This window comes from Triturus cristatus, chromosome 4_1 (genome assembly GCF_964204655.1).
Source record: "Triturus cristatus chromosome 4_1, aTriCri1.1, whole genome shotgun sequence".
Classification (NCBI taxonomy): Eukaryota; Metazoa; Chordata; class Amphibia; order Caudata; family Salamandridae; genus Triturus; species Triturus cristatus.
In genome coordinates this window covers 56,247,615-56,270,354 of record NC_140585.1, presented here as the reverse complement: position 1 = coordinate 56,270,354, position 22,740 = coordinate 56,247,615, and the positions used below count along the sequence as shown (strand labels likewise).

The following is a 22,740-nucleotide window of genomic DNA, read 5'->3' as shown; positions in this document are numbered from 1 at the left end:
TCCAGCTCTTTATTGAAGTTCGTACCTAAGAAGATGTGGAGAAAGGAGAGGCTGTATGTTACTCTTCTGCCCAAAGATATGAATCCTAGAGGTTACAGGGAGAAAAGATAGAAGTGTTGGGATATTTTTTGTCTCCCATTGAGTTCAAATCACAACAGGTCGTGGGAAAAGCTTATGTGGCTGAAGATGGGCCAAAGGATATCAGTTTGTCCTGCATATTGTTATTGATCGAAAAGGGAAGAGAGGCTGGCTAAGTAGAAGGCGTCCCTTTTAAGGACAGTTTCCCTTACCCAGCAGAGTTGGCATGCCTCATCATTGGGAATCCTCCTCGCACAATGAAGCCTAGTCATGATATGGGCTACAACCCTCTCGCTGCGAGGGAAGAGCTCAGGGATGTTTTGTTTTCAGAGGGGTTCTCATTCAGAACCGATGTGAGCTGGCAGAGTGTTGTGAGTGGTACAGTGCTAATGAGGGTGAATTAAAGCTAGCCACAAGGTTTACCGCATACTTTTATTCTGGCTGCCTTATACTAGGGTTAAAAACAGCAAGGAGAACATACCAGGCAATGTATGAGTAAGTATACAACTCATAGTGGCTGGCTCACTATGAGTTGTATACATACTCATACATTTTTTGTTCCCCTACAGGTACCACCAGTGAATCCACCATCTTGCTACCCCTTGATCACTGGTCTAGTATCAAATACAGTTTACTGAAACACTTACCATTGTTGTTATTTCTTTTCACTATTACAGCAGTAGCTCACTCACTATCCTGAAGAAAGCCATGACACTTTCAAGGTCATAGGCTGAAACATGTTGATTTAAGTTGAGGACGACTTGATCAAAATGGTTCCTGTCATACCTCGTTTTCACCTTGCTGTTTTTAACCCTAGCACAAGGGGTTTTGCTTGGTCTTTTGTTTTTTTGCCCTAAGTGCGCCTGGTATGCACCCAGAAGTGGGTCCCGGGCTCACTGTACCACTGGATTCAATTTAGCCTGGCTCATGAGGGGGTGAAACCCCGAAACTGGTCCCAGGATGCTTGTTTCCAGTCCAGTGAGGACCTAACTTGGCAGTTCAGGCTGGAATGTTCCCATGAGGCACAGGGACAAGACTGATTTGCATATGGCCAGATCTAAACTGGGGTGGCATGGTGAGCAAAAGAATGATGGATTTAACCCAGATCTCTTGACTGGGGATAGATGTTCTGATTTGTTCGCCATTCCGTCAATCAATTGTGTCAGTCACGGACGGTGCAGGTAAGAGCGGTAAGGCAGGTGGGCTGGCTTGGGGGTGGGGGGATTTTGAGAGACAACCAGGAGGGAAAATTAATTTTTCATTTAATATTCCCTTGTGGTCGTCTCTCGAAATCCTCCCAGCTGGCCCCACTGCTCCTACCTGCAGTGGCTGAATAGTGTGTCTTCTGTTGTCTCACCCTAAGTGCGCAGGGTATGCTCAGACGTGGGTCCCGGGCTCACTGTGCCACTGGATTCAAGCTAGCCTGGCTGATGAGGGGTGAAACCCCGAAACCGGTCCCAGGATGCTTGTTTCCGGTCCAGGGAGTACCTGGCTTGGCAGTTCGGGCTAGACTCTTACCATGAGGCACAGGGTCAAGACTGATTTGCATATGGCCAGTTCTAAACTGAGGTGGCATGGTGAGCAAAAGAATGATGAATTTAACCCAGATCTCTTGACTGGGGGTGAATGTTCTGATTTGTTCTGCATTCCAGCCATCAATTGTGTGTCTTATGCTTCAAAGGATTATGGTGGAGGATTTCAGAGATCTGGAAAACCTAAACTTTTTCCAAGATAATATTCTGGTTTTTGGAGCATCCATTCAGGAACACAACAACATCTTAAGGTCTATGTTAGGTAGGATAAGGGAGGGTGGTCTTACCCTAAGGAAGGAGAACTGCAAGTTCCTTGTAGAGGAAATTGAAAACCTTGGCCGTACGATTTCGGGGCAGGGCATTCAATCTAAAATGTACTTTTTGAAAGCTGTTAAGTCTGCACCCATTCGACATGATAAAGACCAGTTACGTTCATTTATGGGCTAGGTCGAATACTATACAATTTATTTTCCTAATTTTACAAACAAGACTGAAGAATCTAGAATGTTATTGCGGAAGGGGTGTTCAGTGGTTTAGGGAAATGCTCAGCAAAGTGCTTTTGATCATGTAAGGAGAGACGTTTGTGAGGCGGGAATTCTTGCACCTTTTAACACTCACCTTAAAAGATTTCTAAAGGTGGATGCCAGTGCGCATAGTTTGGCGGCAGTATTATCCCAGGTGTGGACGGGTACCCAAAAAAACTGTGGCTTCTACCTCATGCCCATTGAGGGAACGTGAAAGCAACTATTCAGTTATATAGTTCGAGGCCCTTCAGCTGCCTGCTCTGTCGAGCATTTTAGGACCTATTTATGGGGTTTACATTTTTGCATACGCATTGATCACAAACCCTTGGTGAAAGTTTTGAGTCCTGGTGGTACTGGTAAGAGCTCAGCTATGCTGGCTGGACTTGCTTCCAGACTTCAGGAGTATCGTTACAACGTTGCCCACATATCAGTATGGAAGAACGAGCAAGCTGCCTGCCTTCTTGTATGTCTTTGGAGTGTCCAGTGGGTCTGCCTGGGATCAGGAAGGGGCTGTGGCTTCATTGTGCGATGTGGAAGAATGTAGCTGTGGCTGGGTCTGTGCTGATGAATTGGGTTCGCAGGGACTTAAATGGGATGAAAACTGGGGGGGTCTCTCAAAGGGGTGTGGTCGATGTAATTAAGGGCGTGGCTTAAAAACATACAAGCTAAAAACCTATGCTTAGCATACTGTGCCACCAGACAAAAATGATGCTGCTTCTGTCATTGCATTCACACATATAATACACCACGTAAGATTACACCTACAACAAACTAGGACTATTGGCTTTGTCATTGGTTGTTATTTGCCGAAGATAATTAAGCAACAACTATGGCTTTGTTGTATATAGTACTGAAAATACTTCCGTTCTGAAATGAGATTGTGAAAGAACTAAAACGAGTCTCTTTGAAGTTATATCAAAGGATGTGAAGGGTGGCCCTGCTGCAGAGTTAAGATATTTTTTTCACCTTGCGGGTAAGGTAAAAAATGGAGAGCCCGATAGGGAACCATCTTAGTACCTGCTTTTTAGAACTGCCGGTGAGCACCGGCAGGACCTGGCCCGCTTAATGCCGTGGGCGTTCCTGCATGGATCGGGCGTGGTCTTGAAGAGTGTGGAACAAATGGTAGTGCATGGCGAGCGTAGGGAGAGCATGGTTGGTCCTTCTGTGAGACCATTTGTTAAGATTCTGGGTGAACTAACAACGAGTGACACAAAAGTTCTAATGAGAAATGACAAGTTTGTTCCACCTGAGGGTTTGAGGTGCAAAAACATTATCTTGAGGGGCACTTAGGGCAAACTATGACAAAAAACGGGTAAGGGAGAACTTTTGGTGACCCTGTATGGATGATCAGATCATGGCATGTGTTGTGGATTGTGAAGTGTGTAAGGAGAGCGAAGAATAGCTTAAGACCGGTGTCCTTACAGCACAAGGACATATTGAGTACCCTGATGCACCTAGGAGTACGGAGTACGACACCCTGATTAATAATGAAGAGAAAACTAAGGCATAAAAGTGATGTTACAAATGTATATATTTGATTTTGTTTAAAGTCCTATTTGGTGTCACACCCAGGCCTTTCAGACTCTTAAAACAACAACAACTGGTCGGTAATTATCTTGTGGAAAGGGGTCAACCCTACCTGAGGTGACAGCATGAAAAGCACAGCAGAGTCACAGTGGGCTCTGCTCAAGCCTGCAGGATGGGGGTGGAGAGGCGCCAGAGGCTGGCGCTGAGCTGTCTCCTGCTGCCATAGGTCTGGGAAGAGAGATAAGGAGGCGCAGCGGTGAAATGAAAGAACAGTGACTTGAGCTGGCCTGAAAAACCCTGGCCTTGTCACCTGCAGAGCCCAACGTCTGCCACATGTCTAGTCATCAATGAAAAGTGTGTACGGGCTGTAGGCAGAGCCAGCAAACACAAACAAAACAATACACTTACGTGTTGGCACTGCCGTAATGAATCCTCCAGGCTGTTCTTTTAATTTCCGCATTAAAGCATGCCTTATGCCAAACTGAATTTGATCTGGTGAATAAAACTTCATGGTATTTTTCTCTATTTACGTTACTGTATACCCTGCTGTGCATTTGAAAAACCCGATAAAGTGTTTAAAAAATAAAATGAAAAAGAAATAAGCATTCCAGTTTAATTGCACCACTAACACATGTTCCCATATATTTAATGAAATACAAAGTCTCGCTTCCAGTTGACAACTTCCTGTAAATACTCTTTAGTCCTCCTCATCAGTGTTTTGAAGATGCTCATGTGAATTGAAGCTGTAAATACTTTTCTACAGCAGCAACCGAGAGTGAGACCCTGTACGAGGACTGTGTGTGTCTTAAAAACATCCATATCTGTGGCATCTAAAATCAAAGGTCTTTCCTGCCACAAAATGTTTGTTCGTGTGAAATGTATTCTCTCCTGGAGCCTGGAAATGGAGGTTCTGTTAGTGGCCAGTAGAGGGCGCTCCTCGCCTGCTGAGATTAATCCTTGGGCACATTGTATGAAAGGGAGAAGGGTTTCCTGTTCCAGGTCAGCACCGGCAGAGACAGCACCAGCAGCAGATGCTGACATCACTTCCGGCCTCTTCGTCTGTGTCCAGCCTGCCGCAGAGGGCAAAGGACGCCCTGTCTTTCTGTCCAATTATCTTCATCTCCAGACCCTCACAGCCCTCCCAGACCCCAGATGTGCACCTGCCCCACCTCCACCCTAGGAGAAGGAGAGAGCTTGGAAATGTCGGTACAGGTTTCTGCTCAGGTAGGAGATTGTCAGCACCTTCTGCTGTGTTTGTAGAAATAGACGGTATAATCCTGGAGAAATTCTCTATCAGGAGCCGGGCTCTTCTTTGGGGGGGTGGGAGGGGACAGGGGGAGAGAGGAGGGAGAAGAAGAGTGGGAGAGGACGGAGGCTTTTCTTCTGGCCCTGTGGGTGTTTGTGGTCATTATTTGTATTAAGATCTGTGCACGGTGCTTTGCATCTTACTCAGAAATCTGTGCCTGCTGCACTGCATTGTACTGCACTATCAGAAATCTGTGCATGCTGCACTGCATTTTACTGAACTATGAGGAATTTGTACACACAGCAGTGCATCTTACTGCACTATGAGGGATCTGTGTCACTGCACTGAAGAATCTGGACCACTGCACTGAACTTCCAGCACTGTGAGGAATCAGTGTACTGCACTGCATTTTACTGCACTATGAGAAATCTGTGTCCCTGCACTTCATCTTACTATATTGTGAGGAATCTGTACACGCTGCAGTGCATCTCACTACACTATGAGGAATCTGTACATGCTGCAGTGCACCTTACTGCACTATGAGGAATCTATGCACTACACTGCCATATACTGCACTGTGAAAAATCTGTGCATGCTGCACTGCATCTTACTGCACTGTGAGGAATCTGTGCACTACATCTTACTGCACTATGAGGAATCTGTGCACGCTGCACTGCATCTTAATGCACTGTGACAGATCTATGTACACTGCATTTACTGCACTATGAGGAATCTGTGTCACTACAATGCATCTTACTGTACTGAGGAATTTGTGCCACTGCACTGCATCTTACTGCACTGTGAAAAATCTGTTCACATTGCACTGCATCTTAGCGCTCTGTGAGAAATCTGTGCACATTCTTTGCTCGGCTCTCGCTGTTTGTTGACTTGCCCACCTGTACCCCTGTGTCAGAAGCATGTCCCCCAGGCAGTTTACTGTCAAGGCTTCCCTGCTGCCCGTGCCCCTTTGCCCCTGTTTTCCTATCTCAGTCTAAGTAAAACTTCAGTCACTGCAATAGTTTCCAGCGGCATAGGTTGGCTTATAGCATTATCTGCTGCAGATTTTGTGTGTCTGCTGCAGGGATTGTGTGTATGTGCATTGACCTTGGGTCTGCCAGGTAGGAGGCCTTCCAAGCAGTATGTGTCTGTGTTTTTGATTAATCTCTGCAGGTTTTATGTGTGTTCATGTGAACAGGGTAGCGTTGTCTTTGCAGGCTGTGTGTGTTTGTGTGTGTGTGTGTGTTGTTATGAGACACGTCTACAGTGTGTCTTTTTAAAGGGTGTCTGTCTTAGCAGATGTTGGCGACTGTCAGTCACTCTTATTGGCCTTTCCTCTCTGTACAGAAATCTTTAGGATCACTAGATGTAAGAGGGACTGCGCTGTGCAGAATAGTCAGGTACTTCTCGGCACACTGTAGACGTCTGAGCAAAGTCACGTGTGAAGTTCTTCCCCATAGTTTGGTAGAATTAGGCAGGTTTGAGTGAGACTTCAGCACAACCTCCAAATGTGTGAGTGACAAAAGCACCCAAGGCTACTTGTATGATAATGCTGCAAAGGGTTACTGTACTCTCTCGTCAGCTGTGTGTTGATGAGGATTGTACTATGATATAGGAGTCTATATGAAGTATTCCATTCTGCTCTGCTTGTCACTTCAGCAGTAAGGGGAGAACAAGATGAACAAGCAGAAAATGCTAGAAGAGGCCAGAATAGAGAAATAAGAGTGACACAGACAGAAAAACACGAAGGGTGGAGTAAAGTAGTTAATAGATATTGATCAAAATGTGAAAGAAATACGTTAGTAGGGGTGGGACTGAGATTTCTTAAATAAGGGCAGGAAAAGAAATGTAATGAACATTATGTGGAAATTTCCAAAAGTTTAATTATGTTGTGAGCTAAAAATGTGATTTAAGTGTGAATTGAATGTGAGTCTTCAAGAGTTATAGGTGTAATGTGCTGTTTAGTGGCACCAATAATTGAACCAACTTTAGAGCTGTGGATCTGGGATTTATTCCCAATCAACAAACGGTGTAAATGAACCAAATGGAGGAATCAGTGTATTTTCCTGCGTGTTACCAATTTTAACTCTAGTGAGATAGCTAGGAGGTCCTAGGTTCCAACCGTCCTCCTGTATAAATAGGTTAATGTCAAATCACAAGGGGGAGAGTAAAGGTAGGAGAGATAGGGACTCGTCCTCCATGAAACTTGTCAAATAACCAGAAAGAGAGTCCCTTGTATTGCAGAAGGAAAGCGCACTCCTTGCTAGGACTGTAAAGAAAGAAGAAACGTTTTCTTTCAAATAACCCTCACCCCTTCCCCAGGTCTCCCCTCGGTGGCATGCGTCATCATGGTCCATCCCTGCCCTCTATGGATGGGGCATGCTGCTACCTACAAATTCACGGGAGCACTTAATAGAAAAATAAGGGTGTCCCTGTACACCTATACACCTATGTGGTCTTGTTATGAAGATGGAGTGGGTTTTGGAAGTGAACGTTAAAAATATCAAATAGTGTGACAAAAACAATTTTTTTTTCTACCCCTAAATGAGTTACAGAAATCTGGGGACAAGCGGGAAATGCTTGAGGCGTGACTACCTACTGTTTCCCTGGTTGGTCGACTAGTTTCAGGCCCTACCCCAAGGCTTTTCGTCAGGACCTCAAAGGAGAAATGATGCTCCCACTCCTGATGTTGCTATCAGCACAGTTAAAGTGATAAAAATAAGGAAAAAAATATATACAGCACCTAATTGGTTTGCTTAAAATCTCAAAAGTCTTGCAGAGGTACGAAGAGAAAGAAAAAGGTTAAAAAAATGGCTCGACCTTCTGGTCTACAATGGGTTAAAAATCATTGGTGATTCACTGTGGTGAAAATACACCAAAACAGTGCGTATAAAGTGGGAAAATGCTGTGATAATTGGACTAACAAGACATTACAAACATATAAACATTTAAAAAGCATAAATTGCAAGCACATTGTCATGTTACCGTGGTGATTGAGGTTAATTACATACATGATCAGAGACCTTCACTGGGCCTCATGAGACCTTCGAGGAGTTGAAGGGACGCCTGTAGTCAAACCCTGAAGGCACGTTAATAAATGAGAAATTCTCGGAAGTTAGAATACTGTCTAAAACGAGATGACAAATCGCTTACGAGATGTTGGGCAGAGCACGTCTACTAACTTCGTCAAGGCTACTCCCTTTCGGCAAACCTGATTTGCTCACTCGAGGCTCTGATGTTACTGGAGCAGCTTATGAGTTCAGCATATCACGTTGGTTCATTGCCAAATGTAAGCTTCCACGTAGGTTAATACACATACTGCACAGATCTGTAATTTTGTATCCTACATACCAGTCCTAATAAGTTCTGTTGGAAATGGCGCCTTCTATGGTGCATTTCCTGGACTTTTTTTTGCTTTTCTCCCTTCCGGTTTTCCGCTGATCTATGTGCTAGACTTAGGATTTTGAGCCCTTTTGACACTGCCATTTAGTGCCAAAATGCTCTGCCCGTCATATACATACTGGCGATTAGTGTAGACATGATTGGCTGAATTGAGTTAGCTGTAAATACTTTGTCTATAGGTGAGATATATATCTAGAACATGTAACTCAAAGGCTCCTCCATGGGCCTGCTGCACTGGTTGTGCCACCCACGGAGGTAGCTCTTTAAACGTGCCACAGGTTTGCCATGACGGGGTCTGTGTGTGTAGGTTACTGTTACTTGGCTTGGGATTTAAAAGGCTACTTGGAAAGGTTCTGCAATTCTCTTGCTATATCGGAGTACTTCCTAGTGACAGGGTGCGGTGTCGGGAAGAGGTAGGGCATGTGTGCGTTTGTGCTACATGCACTGGTAATGAATGGCACCAGGTGGTGTGTTCGGTCCAGTAGGGCATGTTTCCCGCATTGGATTGTTGTGAGGGTTCTGTGGAAAGGCGCAGAAGCTGGATTTCTTGCATGCAGAAGTGTGGCAGTATAGTGTTTGATATTGATGAATTCAAAATAGCTAACCCTCTCCGGTGGAGCGAGTAGATCCGACATTACAATGTTGGAAATACCTCTTTGAGAAAGTGGGCATTTCTGTGCTCGTGGCTCTATGTGCCTATCTGACGGTCTCCAATTCACAGCTGGGTTCTGGGGGGACAGTAACATTTGTGCATTCCGAATAATACAGCCATAATCTAGGGGCACAAAAGAAATTGCAGAACTCTGACTTTGAGGGGCCTTCTTGGGTTGGTTAAGAAGGGGTAGAATTGGCACCTGCATTCCAAGGGGCAGGGTTGTGACCCAACTAAAGATACTGATCAAGCCTCCCAGGGTAGGATGTCAGACAGGACACAATTTAGAGAGGGCCCTGTTGCAGGGATTCTGCCCAAGAACAGAGCTATGCGTAGGATTATGGGTTCTTAGTGAGTAGGGACTGAGTCATCCTACCACCTGAGTACCCATAAGCCCAGGACCTACTAGCTATAGTGTCTCACTTGCTCACCTACTCACTCACAGAGAAACAAGTGATAAGACACCCCAGAATACAACATTCCCAGATCTCCTCTTCAGCTCATCTCTTTTCCTATAAAGCCATGGCTTAAGGTGGGGATTGATTTGGTGGGTCCGTTCAATTTTCTTCCCTCCAACTTACGCTTTGCGTTTGTGTTAATGGATTTTCACAGCAAGTGGCCTGAAGTCAAGTTTTGTGCTTCTCCCACAGCAAGCAATGCTATTCTTTTCCTTAAATAGATCTTTATAAGAGAAGGGTTTCCAGAGGCTCTAGTTTCTGATAATGGTGTGCAGTTTGTCAATCAGGAAATGAGCGTGTTTTTGAATGAATCTGGCGTGAAACATCTAAGAAGTTCGGTTGGACATCCGCAAACCAACGGTCTGGTTTAAAGGATGAACAGGGTTGTGGTGGAATGCATTAAGTGGACTAAACATAATTGTTTTGATGTGGAGGGTGCTGTCAGATCCATGTTGTGGTGTTATCGCACAACGCCACATTCTCTCACAATAGTTGCACCCTTTGTTTCACTCAAAGGTAGAGTACCCACTTCTGCTCTTTATCCAGCTTGGCTTTTAAGAACTGTTTGTGACAAAGTTTCATGTTGGGTGGATCATGTTGCTTTAGAATCTCGAGTCGAAGTTGCGCAGAAGATGTCCGACAGGTATGATCAAAAGAAGTCAGCCAAGGCAGTCAATTTGCGTCCTGGGGACATGGTTCGGGTCAGAAACACTAATTTTGTCACAAAAGGTGGTATGTCCTTTGGTGAACCTGTCTTTGTCGAGAAAGTTTGTGGTGGTGCCATTATGGTACGTGGTGGGCATTGGTGGAATGCGGGAAAAGTTGTGAAAGTTCACTCTACTGTACATAATTGTAATGGCACCAGGGTGATGTTGTTTTGCCTTCTGGACTAACTAATGTTTCTGCAGGTAATTCTCATTCTGGACCAACTAATGTACCTTCAGGTAATGCTTCTGAAACCATTATGACAAGTCATGTGCCAAGGAGGTCTATTCGTGTTAGACGAGTTCCTTGGAGTTTACGATGAACTTTTCAAAATTTCTATGTTATCTCATCTGCATTAATTGTTCTATACTGGATATTTTTCTTGTATTTCCATGTTCAGGCATTCTGACTTTTGTTAATTATTGTTTCTTCGTTTATTTTTATTGTATGCTTTTAATTTGGTTGTTTTTAACCAAAGGAGGTAATATGTTGTACCTAGATATGCTTGTTTAAGGTTCTATACAGAACCCCATGTGTTGTCATGGTGTTGGGATGCGGGGAGTTCTAAGAAAGACAGTTGGTGCCTCTCTTCTGTCGCGAGTGGAGCGGTGGCTCGTTGTTCCCACGAATAAATACTGAAGACTAAGCTACTGTGTCCTGTGGTGTTAAATTGTGTTTGGGGACACAACAGTACTTAACCAGGGTTAATCACATCAATACACCTTGCTTCTCGCTCAACCTTCATTGGCCGTTGTAGATGTGACATTAATTTCTACCTCATCTCGGGCAATGGGCACTCCATGTCATCCCCACTGGATAGCCAGCCTGTGCCATCCGGCACTAGAGAGAATCTCCTCGTGCTCTGGATACTCCCTTCCAACTATAGTCCTGTCTGCACCTGCATCCTTCAGGGTAATGACCTTCCTCCCTTGGAGGATAACTAACAACACAGACCCCATGATATTTGAATGGATGCACCTAGGAACATCCGTGTCCCCTTCCAAAATGGTGATTGCTGCTAGATTGAGTCCAACAGGGGCCCATTACCCAAGTTAACAACTCACTATAATGGATGCTGATGGGACACGTCTGTCACCTGACAGTTCTTTACTGAATGCACCCTCAGTGGGACCCCTGTTGCAAGTTATCCCTTTGAGCTTGAAAGGATGTTCTTTTCCTTTTGTACTGACTTGAAACCCAATTCCTTTTTGCCTGCGTCCTACCGATTTGAATGTTCTACGGTTCCTACAAATTAAGTAGGACTGTGTATTCTGCACAACATAAACGTCAAAATATGGGAACTTGGTTCACGAGTATCATCAGGAATTGTTGGCCTGGTTCCTAACTAGCTCACAGTGCCCGATCTGAACCCCCTAAACTCACTAGGGTGCCAGATGGTATCAGCAACCACGAACATGACCACTTTATTACTCCCCAAGGGAAACATGGAAACAGACCTACCCTTTGCCAGATACCTTGGGTTAGCCTAAACTGCCATACCTGACTAAGATGTATCACAAAGCCAGCCTGTGTAGAATGGTTAGCCTTTATCTTTTTTTGCATCAGTCTTTGTGTGTGTGTTAAATTTTAAAGCAAAAACAATTCTGTTGTGTTTAGACATTTCTAAGGCCAACGGTTTGATTTTAAAACCTGCTATTTCCAATCAATGGCAGAATCGTTCTCAGTTGACTTTGTCCATGCTGTAAGAGAGGCGTGTCATTAAGTGTAACATAGAATGCATAAGATACAATAATATTTAAAGAATATATGTGATTTGACCATGCTGTCAAGGCATTGTCCACAACAGCCAATGCAGTTTCCAAATTAATCCTGTCAATTTATCTTAAGCGTTCAACGGTTTCCACAGTTCATTGTAAGTGGTGTATATGAATCTTTTGGAATGTGGTGACCTAGGACCCAACAAGAACTCTTGTAAACCCATGTCATCAGAAAGGAAATATAGATGATCCGTAACTGCAGATAATGTGGAATGTTGTAACCATTGCTATGTTGAAGCAGGTTCTGATTATCAAAAATGAGAACAGCGAGGCTTGGCAATCAGGAACAGTTTACATTTAATTAAACAATAATGGCCAGGAACATCAGCCACATCTCCTACAGCTGCGTGCTGAAATTCCCTTTGCATTAGGTACATGGCATGCTTTATTCTGTACGCCCGGTGCAATAAAGTGAAGCTTGTCCCCCTTTGGGCAGGAAATACTGGTACAGTGGATCATAAATTGTGTCTTTACATGTTTGATTCCCTCTGATAGAAGGGACCATAAATACCAACTGAAAGTCACATTCTGAGGTGGTCCAGGTGGCTGGGTGTGTTGTGTGTATTATCTCGCTTACTGCTAGGCATTGTTTGGGCTTTATTTGATGAGTGCAACTGACTGGCTGCTCTGGAATCGTCCTTAGCCGGAATGCAGGCTCTGTGCTGTGCATTTATTTGTGTTTATGAGTGTGTGCATCTGACTTGTTTCTTTAGGTATTACATCCTGGGGCCATATGAGATTTACTGCTGCAATCTCCCAGGTGTGTTGAGACTTGTTCCATATCTCGGGCCAGGTGGGCGACCCTATTTTGCATGCGCAAACGGATTTGCGACCCCTTTGCGCATGCAAGATACAATAGGGCCATGTACATACCCTATGTAGCGAGTCATAATTTTTTGCGACTCACTAAATAGGATTTGAGACTCTTTATTAGGAAGGGCCGTTCCAAGGGGGTCCCTTCCTAATAGCGACTCGCTATCCTATGTAAGAATGTTTTGTGACCACAATTGCGGTTGCAAAACACTTGTAATTTACCACCCTCTTCAAAAGGGTGGTAACCCATTCACAAACGGGAAAGGGTCCCCGTTGCAAATGCAGGGGGAAATATTTTTTAGGGGTCCTAGGGTCCACAACCTGCCTTTAAAAAATGAAGGGAAGAGGTCCCGTTTGCAACTGCACAGGTACATATTTTTAGGGATCCCAGGGACCACCACCTGCCCTTAAAAAAATGAAACAAAAACAGACTGCTTTAAAAAAAAAGGCTGCTTTATTTTCAATCAGTCCCAGACATGGAGGTCTGCTGAACCGAGCAGGCCACCATCCTTGGGAGGGCCAGCCATTCCCAATGGGGTTGCAATTTGCAAGTGCCTCATGAATATTCATGGAGCATGAAATTTGTGACCCCATTGGGAATCGCTAACAGTGTCTCAGACACTTTTGTACATGGCGTTTACCGACTCTCAAATTGCAACTTCCAATCGAGCGCAATTCGCGAGTCACAAATTTTCATGGTAGTACATCTGGCCCCTGGTGTCTCCATCACATGAAGTGCTAGCGGTGAACAGAGGGGGCTGTGTTACGTTGATCGGATAAAGTGTCACTCTGAAACCGTAACAAGTGTTTTATGGTGAATTTAGGTAGCGCAGGCAACAGTTGTTCTGTGGTGTGCTGGACTCCTAAGAGCGGGATCTTTCTATAAATTAATCCGAAGCTAACATTCCCCCATCTATTTGAGTGTCTTGAGCATGGACGGTTCCTCTTTCTGGCTTGTGGTACGAGCGTTTCCCCTGGCATTGGCTGTCCTAATCAGGCGTATTCCCCCTGCTTTCTGGGTAGCCTTCTTCACACAGGCACATATTAGTTTTAGGTTGCAGCACAGCAAGAGCAAGATTACAACCACTGGTAACAAGGCTTTGCATAAGTCTGCGATCCATAAACAAACCTGTGAACAATTCTATGTTTGGGGCACCACCTTCTTTAATCATGACCTGCTGTAGGTTGACAGTGAGCCTTTGTATAGGTTTTTCATGGGGATGAAGGTACAGCAGGTTGTACCTATCTTGGCGCATACACACCCTTCCATTGTGTTCATTAAGTCCAACACATACCGGTGCTGCATCACCGGGAGTAAGATGGTGTGCATTTTTTCATTCTGTTGAGGCCATCTTCAGTGGTGTTCATCATTTTCAGCAGTTCCCACCTGGTGATCTGCAGCCACCGAGTGTAGGCCTTGGTTTGCACGATGAAGAAGCGGGTTGAACCTCCTACACATATTTGCGCATCGGTGAAGAGCCAGAACTCTTCAGAAATGTCTTGAATCTGTCCAAACCAAAGTACCCAGCTGACCATCTTCTGCGTACTTGGTGTAGAAGCGGGGTGCCTTTGCTGATGGGATGGTGATGCAGTGCAGAAATATTACTCCGGGTATGACCAATGTTGCCGTGTAGAGGGTGACCAGTGAGCAGACCCCTCTCCAGTCTGGGACGAGCTGGCTGTAGGCGTGGGCGCTGCATTACCAGTATTAGTTCATCATGGTGGAGGTGCCCCACTGGATATCATTATTATAGGTTATACTCTTGCATTTTGCTGTCCCCCCCCCCCCCCCCCCCCCCCTACGGGCATTGTCCCTTTCCCCCTAAAACACAAGGAATACACTGACAGCTACCTGACTACACTGAGTTTCTTCTTATCTTCTATCCATATGTACCAGCCTGTCTCTGATTTCCAGGGGTCTTGGCATTGCGTCAGTAGAGTGTCATTCAACCTACCTGTACACGATCTGTTGTCACTTTTGTTCCCCAAATTAATGGCTCTGCAGGTGAAGTGAATATTGTGGTCTCTATTTGGGCTCAAAGATATCTATTCTGAACCAATTCAGCTCTGCTTCCCAACTTTTGAGCAAGCTCCATTGGCTACCTATTGGAAAGCGCTCAAAGTTCAAAGCCCTATGCATCTCTCACAAAATCCTATGCAAGCAAGGAGCACACAACCTAGCTGCTTAGATGCAATTTTCAATGCCCTCAGAATACTATTCTCTGTCAGTGCATCCACATCCCTCGCCACAGCAGAGCCAGAACAGGAGGTTACTCCTTCCATGTCCTAGCTCCGACCCTATGTAATTCTATGCCTCCTAACCTTATAAAGATTCAAAATCCTTTACTTTTCTGCAAACAGACTGACGATTTTGCTTCTCTGCCTCTGTGATATCTTCTGACACCTGGACCCTCATCTCCTCCCCAAGGCAGGCAACCTCCAGGTGTTTTGCTTTCTAAGGCTCTTCACCCCACCCCCGCTTGTAAAGGGTCAAAGTGGTAGCACCCATGCACTAAGTGCCCTTATCAGCTGCGGAAATAAAAGACGGTGTACACCAATACCCAGCCCAGTGAAGGCCTGAAACAGACACAAAAAGGAATGTGTGCTACGTGTTCACCTCCTCTATTTGTACCTCATAAGGAGCTACCTGTGCACTTCCTCCATTTGTATGTCCCGGGCAAGCTTCTTTGTTGATGCTTGTGATCCTTGTACTGTCAACCATGGCTGATGTCTGCTGTGTGCATCAAGTCACTCCCCTGCTTTAGTTGTCAGTGAACCTTGCTGAGCGAGCACACAGACATAAGGGAGTGTTGCAGGGTTTCTGCACATACACAGAACCATGCGCAGGATTATGGGACCTCGGTGTATAGGGGCTAAGCCTTCCTACCACCTTAGTGCCCACGAGCCCAGGTCTGACTAGCTATAGTGTCTCACTCGCTCTCCTACTCACAAACGGAGGAACCAATGATAAGACAACCAAGAACACAACACTCCTGTATCTCTCCGGAATCACGGTAACAAGACACACCTTTTCTCTCACATTCTCGTACTTGTCCACAATAAGATCAGACTAACGTGCTCAAAAATGCAGTATACGTGCCACAACCAGCAGCAACATGTATAATATCAATACAGTTAGCATTGCAGCAAGGCAATGTATCATAAGGGGAGATGTCATGTTATAAAGACTGTGGATAAAGGACTATAAGGCCTAACCACCCTCCCCTTTGTAAGCAGAAGTATTATTATATAATAGAAGATTTCTGGGCTTTGTCAGCAGACCCCATACCTCATGCCATAGATCGCATTTCTACATCACAGGTGCATGTTGCTCTTCTCCCTGGAAAGGTCCCTTTCCAAGTGTGTGTCACCCAAACGTGTATCCCCATAATATCAAAGTACAAGCTTCCAGCAAGAACAGATGCCTTGGTATGTTTTGTCTAAGATGCTAGGGCCTGGCCAGAACAGAATAACAAGAGTCTGTGTTTATCGACCTTGCTCACAATGTTCAGACTAAACTCCAGGAACAGACAGAGAACAAGCACAGCAGAGAGTTCTCATGTGAAAGGCATGAACAGAGTTTCGTAAAAATAAAGGCATGTAGTGTTGTGCGCAAAAGCAGCATCATGGCTACCGGGCTCATGCTAACTAAAAGATGTCGACAATGACTCTAGCACCCACGTGACAGGAGTATGGAAAGTGATGAACACGGAATAAGGTAAAGCTGAATTTAAGAAATGCCCAAAGGTTTAAATGCTGCATTCACCCTCAAGCAACGGACATCTTGTCCCACTCTGCCAACGCCCCAACCACCCACAGAGTATCATGCTCGCAGCAAACGGAATTAAATAGAACAAATGGTTCTATCGGGTTTATACAATTGCTTAGAGTAATATATTTACTTTACCGAACCAAAGAGTATTTAAAGCACATACAAAGAAACGAACACACCAACACGAGAAATAGATTTAATCATATATTGTAAAGGGTATTGAATACCGCTGGCTGTCACAAATACAAATTAAATTGCAGGAAGACAATGAGTGACTGTCATGAGAGAGTGACATATAGTGAATAGTGAAATGAACAGTACACTATATACATGACAAATACATTGGTGACATGAAAAAAGGAAGAAAAAAAATCTTTCAAGTATTGTCCTATATGATTTTACACATGGAATGCGAGACCCATTGATGAATCAAATCATGATCAAGAGAACTGTGTGGACATATGTTAGATGTCGACGTTTCGACCCTGGAAGCAGCGCGCACTGGTATGCATCAGAGCAGGTCTTCCTCAGGACTGTGAACGGAGGAGTGGACAGCCACAAAGCAGACTCTTCAATGAATGAGATCAGGAATTTGGAGGCGTGAATCAATTCCAAGGTTAAACTTCACTAATGTTCAAGTTCAGTAGTAGTACCGCAATCAGGAGAGTTCTTCCTAACTGCAATGGCACTGTTGCTCAGAGGATCTCTATGGGCTCAATTGACATCCAGCAGCTGGTTGGAGTCACATGTTGGGAGCCTTGACTAAATATTCAGTGATGACAAAATAGTTGTATGTCTTCCGGGAGCAGCGCGCGTCCGTCTGACCGCTTCTTAGACGAGTTAAAGCAAACGTAAGACATTAAGTCAGATACCATGGTAAGGTAGAAAAAGACAAAAAGCACACACTTCTTGGCAGCAGGTATATCGAAGGTATATCACTGGCAGTGATTAAATCTCTATTATAAATGCTGCAATCTTCCCACAAATGATTGTACCAACCCCAGGTAAGTGCAAAGATAACTTAACAAACAGAAAAGTAAAGATAGGAGTTGGAACTTCAGCTGATCCTGTGTGAACAGGAAAGTATTGTCAAGAACAGTGTGAATGGAGCTGCATTTGTTATATACTTCCTGAAGTGTTACCTTTATTACATCGTGAAGAGTTTCCTTTGTCATACACTTCCTGAAGAGTTACCGTTATTATACACTTCGTAAAACTGAAGCAGCATATCCTGATTCATCTCTTTTTCCACAATGTCTTCTTGTTTAAACAGGGCTCGACAAATACACTCGACCGCTCGCATTTGCGAGGTAAATTTTATGTGTTCGAGCTACTTTTATGTCCCATTCTCCCTTTCTGGCGAGTAGGAAAACCTACTAACTTTTGTCCTCCGTCTTTGAAAACGGAGCAAATGTGACAACATAACAAGATTTAAAGGCCTTTTTATTGCTCACAAAGTAAATGAGCAATAAAGATGCCTTTAAATCTTGTTATCTTGTCACTTTTGCTACGCTTTCAGAGACGGAGGTCAAGTAGGTTACTGTTAGGTCGATGAGATTTTTTAAGGTACTAGACCTGCAGGACTAGTACCATTTTTCAGATTTTTCGAGCCCTGTTAAATGAAATCTTGACCATGTGCGTCTTCCTAAAGCTATACCTCTAGCGAATGGGTGCTCCGTGAGTGCCCTTTCTTTACTAAATTACTCTGTAAACACTGGTAAATCACCTCCTTTTCTGAATTACGATGTGGCATGTTCAATAGAACATTTAGTTAAATATCTGTGTATGGTGAAATGTCTCTTGGTTACTTTAAAAAATGGTAAAGAAGAGATGTCTTTTACAAATATTTAAATATTGTGTATTTACATTCTCTTACATTTCCATTTAGTGATAAATCTCTTTACATCCAACAGGAAACCAGCCTTGAATGCACAAATGATTATGAATAATGACAATAATCGTGTAAATCTCCAAAAAGCCGTCAGAAAAAATGAGCTCCAATATTCAGGTAAAGAGCTGCACAGTCAGAGACTGAGGAACCTGAACATAAACTGATAGATCCTGGAAGAAGCAGTCAAGAGCAATTCAGTGGATGTAAGAACCTGAGCTGTGCACCTCCACACCACAAGACGAAGAAATGACCTCTAGAAATATAACACAACAACAATAACTAACTACTGCCTGTATAAACAAGTCTCAAAGCTTTGATCATTGGATCGGTGTGAGGTGGATACATCATTGCTCTGTTTCCTGTAATGATGGCAGACCACCATTCAGTGCGCTGGTTATATTGTAAACTATTTCTGGCTAAACCACAGGAGCAAGAGAAAAGCACAATGGAGTGGAGCCAGACATCTGAAGAATAAAGGAAAGAGAGAGTCGTTGATCTACAACAGACTGTCCCAATTTGCATCGACCTGAAGGAAGACTAATCTTTACCCATAAACATGCAAAACCATTATACAATCTAAAGACATAACCACCTACAAATAAGCTTTACTTGCCACAATTATAATATATGTTGTTGGTGAGTCTTGTATTTCGTTGTGAAATCTGAAATCAAGCATCCAACATACCACACACATACAGAGAATGTGAGAATAACACAAGTGCTTTATCAACCATGTTAGCTCTTCAGGAAACACAATCATGGGAAGCAGACAATTATAAACCCGACCCAGAGACACTAACCAAGAAAGAACCAGCGCACCATTCAGTGCGCTGGTTATATTGTAAACTATTTCTGGCTAAACCACAGGAGCAAGAGAAAAGCACAATGGAGTGGAGCCAGACATCTGAAGAATAAAGGAAAGAGAGAGTCGTTGATCTACAACAGACTGTCCCAATTTGCATCGACCTGAAGGAAGACTAATCTTTACCCATAAACATGCAAAACCATTATACAATCTAAAGACATAACCACCTACAAATAAGCTTTACTTGCCACAATTATAATATATGTTGTTGGTGAGTCTTGTATTTCGTTGTGAAATCTGAAATCAAGCATCCAACATACCACACACATACAGAGAATGTGAGAATAACACAAGTGCTTTATCAACCATGTTAGCTCTTCAGGAAACACAGTCATGGGAAGCAGACAATTATAAACCCGACCCAGAGACACTAACCAAGAAAGAAGAATCAAACACATGCAGCAAGAGCTTTAGTTTGTCATCACTACCAAAGAGCCATCAACAAACACACACAGGAGAAGCATCATGCAAATGCAATGAATGTGTGAAGAACTTTAGTCAGTTATCACACCTCAAAATACATCAGCGATCACACACAGGGGAGAAACCATTCCATTGTAGCGAATGTGGAAGTAGTTTTAAGGAATCTTCAAAATTAAGGATTGATCAGCGAATACACACTGGAGAAAAGCCATTCCAGTGCAGTGAATGTGTGAAGAGCTTCAGTCAATTATCAATCCTGCGAAGACATCAGCAAACACACACTGGGGAAAAACCGTACCATTGCAGTGAATGTGTGAAGGACTTCAGTCAGTTATCACACCTCAAAATACATCAGCGATCACACACAGGGGAGAAACCATTCCATTGTAGCGAATGTGGAAGTAGTTTTAAGGAATCTTCAAAATTAAGGAATCATCAGCGAACACACACTGGAGAAAAGCCATTCCAGTGCAGTGAATGTGTGAAGAGCTTCAGTCAATTATCAATCCTGCGAAGTCACCAGCGAACACACACTGGGGAAAAGCCATACCATTGCAATGAATGTGGAAGTTCTTTTAGTCATTCCTCAACTCTCAGGATACATCACCGAACACACACAGGAGAAAAGCCATTCAAGTGCAGTGAATGTGTGAAGAGATTCAGTCAGTTATCACACCTACGAGGACATCAGCGAACACACACAGTGGATAAACCTTACCATTGCAGTGAATGTGTGAAGAACTTCAGTCGTTTATCAACCCTCCGGCGCCACCAGCGAACACACACGGGGGAAAAACCGTACCATTGCAGTGAATGTGTGAAGAGCTTCAGTTATTTATCACAACTCAAAATACATCAGCGATCACACACAGGGGAGAAACCATTCCATTGTAGCGAATGTGGAGGTAGTTATAACGAATCTTCAAAATTAAGGAATCATCAGAGAATACACACTGGAGAAAAGCCATTCAAGTGCAGTGAGTGTGTGAAGTGCTTTAGTCGATTATCAATTCTATGAAGACATCAGCAAACACATACAGGGGAGAAACCATACCATTGCAGTGGATTTGGAAGTAGTTGCAGAAAGGATTTTCAGCTAACTACAGGGATTAGTGATAACACCTATAAAAACAACACACTTAAATAAGTTTAACAAGCACAGACTGGAGAATATTTGTAGCTGGTTTTGGTGTTTGGCCATTTTGTGCAAGAACTGGTTCAATGACAGCTGCTAGAGAACAGCGTCCAAAGGCACAAGAAGTTAAAGTAGGAAAGTGTGACCTGTAACTCTGAGAGTTAATACCTGCAGTGCACAACATTTACCTCCGAAGCCCTGACGTGGGAAAAAATGATGCTCATTTCGATCATCACATGCATATGTAAAAGCACCCACCATAGTGGCACTTCCTCAGCGGTGTCCAATATCAAGGTGGACTCTTGGGAAATTTGCTGGCTCACCACTGACTATGTAAATGATTCACGGTGAGATTAATTGTATATGAATATATTTTAGACGTGTCTTATTTACAAAGAATCACCCAACCAACTCCTAACTGCTGAAAGGACAGAATCAGTGTATGATGGCAGAATTATGGATCGGAGAGAGAGCTGTTGAAAAGTTTAGTTCTGAATAGGTTTCTGAAAGCTTGATGGTTAGGTAAAGATTGAATCTTGAGCAGTAAAGAATTCCAGCTCTTAGAGTCCAGAACTATCGACTCCCTGCTTTACATTTCTTGAACCTTGGCACTGGAAAATACATCTGGATTCAGAAGTAAAGGAACACAAATGATACAGATTTTTCACATAAATGATATTGAGGTTTGTGTTTACAAGTAAAAAGAAACACTTGTTTTATAAACTGCCGGTGAATGAATGGACATAAAAGTACGTGCTGCCTCATGAGCAAACATTGAATCTTTGTGATGCCGTTGGGATGTCCTCAGACCACAAATAAGATAGATCGTAGGATTCTGAATCAACTGTAAGGTGCTTTTGTGTTGCTTAAACAGCCAAATACACAGTGTTCTTATGGCCCAGCCTTGCTTAATTGAAGGAGTTCACCAATATAATATGCACATCAGAAGAAAGGATACATCTTCAGTAGCCAAAGATAGTAAAAACTAATGCTTTCCACCGAGGTCATTTTAACAAAGTGCTGAGTCTGGGAAGTTTTTCCTGCTGCCGACCATCATCATCATCACCACCACCACCACACAGCCAGTGAGGAACAGCAACAAGACTGCTCTTCAGCACACCCATCCTTATACATAACACACTACAGGGGTTTGCTCCAGGGTCAAACTCACATTACTTTCACGTTAACAGCAACAAGTTCTAAACTGAACAAATTAAATTTAGGAACAAGTGGTTTGTACGGCCATTAGTGGCATAATACATTTGAAACCCAATACTTTATAAATCTGTATTAATGATACATAACTAAAAATCCAAACACCACCTATGTATGGACATCCAAGAGCCTTTACAAACCACACTACAGAGGTGTGTACTAGGATCAAACTCAATTTACTTTAACGTTAACATGAACTAATTTATTATACAGCAAGAACAGTCATAATGCTATGAAATGTACACAATGATGACTAGATTTGACATATTACTAACAAATGTATGTTTTTTGATATGTAATAAAAAAATGTATTTGCATTCATGGTATTTGACTGCTGGTTGTATGGAAAGAGATGTTAAATGTGATTTCTTCCCTAAACTATAAAGATAATTTGTGATGTCAGCAAAGAGCCTAGATCATTTGGCAATGGAGGTGTCAATAAATACCGGATTTATTTTGGAAAAAGAAAAATATGCGTGTATTGTGGCACTCCTCTTGTTAATAATCCATAAAAATGCTACAGAATGCTGAGTACTTGAAAGCATTCTGTCATACGAGGGATTTAAATATGCATTTGTCAAATACAAAATTGACTTACATTTTTATTTTAAGCTTCTTATACAGCGCTTCTTTATCTAATAATCCCGGATGGGTTTTCTCCGAGAGCCCTTTCTCCTTCGGAAGAAGGGTCATTTTTTCCTAGTATTTTTCTGTTAGAGACTGCCAG

The 22,740-nt window shown here is 43.3% G+C and overlaps 1 pseudogene across 1 annotated transcript; it reads left to right on the top strand.

Moving 5' to 3' along the window:
- Positions 1–4,685: 4,685 nt before the first annotated feature.
- On the top strand, positions 4,686–20,702 carry LOC146839481 (uncharacterized; annotated as a pseudogene). Its single transcript, XR_014981084.1, has 2 exons — positions 4,686–4,885; positions 18,398–20,702. The product of XR_014981084.1 is annotated as an uncharacterized LOC146839481 (transcript).
- Positions 20,703–22,740: the final 2,038 nt, after the last annotated feature.